This window comes from Pogona vitticeps, chromosome 4 (genome assembly GCF_051106095.1).
Source record: "Pogona vitticeps strain Pit_001003342236 chromosome 4, PviZW2.1, whole genome shotgun sequence".
NCBI lineage: Eukaryota > Metazoa > Chordata > Lepidosauria > Squamata > Agamidae > Pogona > Pogona vitticeps.
Window position 1 is genome coordinate 204,548,752 of NC_135786.1, and position 1,817 is coordinate 204,550,568.

Consider the following 1,817-nt stretch of genomic DNA (forward strand, 5'->3'; position numbering starts at 1 on the left):
TCAAGAAATATATAAAGTCAAGAGACAACACAGTAAACAAACATCGTAAGCAATTTTAATGAAATAAAATGTCATTCGGTAGGTAGGTAGGCTTTATCATTACTCATATGGATATGATGTCCTTTCATCCTTCTGCCATATGAGGGCTTAACAAGTAACTTTTTTGGGTTTTTTATATAGGAACTACACTGGAATGCTATTAGACTTGAGAAAAATAAAAGTAACATTTTTTGTTATTTTGTATAGGAATTACACTGGAAGGCTATTAGACTAGAGAAAATAAATTTAGATACACTGTTCCAGCTTATTTTGCCTTATTTGAAGACAAAGAATGTGAAAGGACATCTATATCGCAAAATATTTTGATTACCAAAAGTATGTAAAGTTTAGTACTAGAAAAAAAAATTGGTATGTGGGACTTCTGAGTTTTTCAGACTTTGCACTGATTTGATCTTTTGGTTTCAGTTTATCCATACTACATAGAACAGAGGCAAAAGATTTATGGGTCTTGTGAGGGACTGAAAGAGGAGAAACAGAGATTCATCTCTTGAGGGACACTAAATCTTGGAAGCTACCCAAGTTGAAATACTCTTAAATTTATTAAAATGATGTGTTTCAAAGATATAACAGGTTTTCATTTTACCTGTATCCCTACAGGAATTGTTCCTATAAATATATCAGAGGGTTTAAAATTGTAGAGAGGATGAGAAAGTTACTCAGATTAAATGTAAGTTTTAGATATAAGAACTACTGGTTATAATAAAATTGACTGAGCATCAAAAATCAAAAACTATTAGGGATGAAAGTACAATGTTGTTCTTATTACTGTGAGGACAGGAAAACAATTTATTTGTTCCAACACTGAGTCTTATATCCGAATCACCTGGTATCTCTGTTTAATTCCTTTTTCAGCATATGACTAGCAACTTGTTGTCCAGAAAATGTGCAGTATTCTGTATAATAATAATAACCACGTGCTGTCAAGTCAATTCTGACACATGGTGACCCTTTTCAGGGTTTTCCAGGTAGAGAATACTCAGAAGTGGCTTGCCATTCCATTTTTCTGAGGATACCCTGAGACTGTGCATCTTGCCCAAGACCATGCAGGAGACACAGTGGGGAATCGAATCCCCAAACTCTGGCTCCACACCCAGACCATTGACCTAGAAGGGGCTTTAAAATGTAGGAAATTGGATAGAAGATCTTACTTTGTGAAGGAATCATTAGCCAGCATGAACTTCATTTTATGTGTTTATTCAAGATGTAGTGTATTAATTTATTCCAAGGATCTTCTCCAGCACTATTACATATCCCAAACATTTGCCAAAACATTCACTATTTCTACTGGAAGAGTGGGATTAAAGAGCTATTCTTCCATTGCCAAGGGTAGATTCAATCCTGCTGGCCATTTAGCCCTTACTTTACAGAATATACACCTGTTCTAGAAATTGGTTCTCCACTTAGCTGATAACACCAGAGATATGCTGAAATTGACTAGACTAACTCAAGCATTTCTGAGTTAGTCTGCTTGAGGCAAAAAAATATTCTGCTTGGGGTAAAAAGAGAGTGGAGAAGAGGGCTTGAATGATGGGGCATTTCTGAGATGCTGAGCTAGCCTTGCAGTCCTGTGTTTCCTGTCCAAGGGCTGCAGGCAAGTTTATCTTGTGCCCGTCTTTTTATGTTAATAAAAATCTTTACCCTTTAACTAGATCAGCATTTAGTGTCACTAATGAATTGGATGAGGGTGAATAAACTGAAACTTAAACCAGACAGGATAGAGATGCTCCTGGTCAGTAGAAAGGCAGATGAAGGAGTGG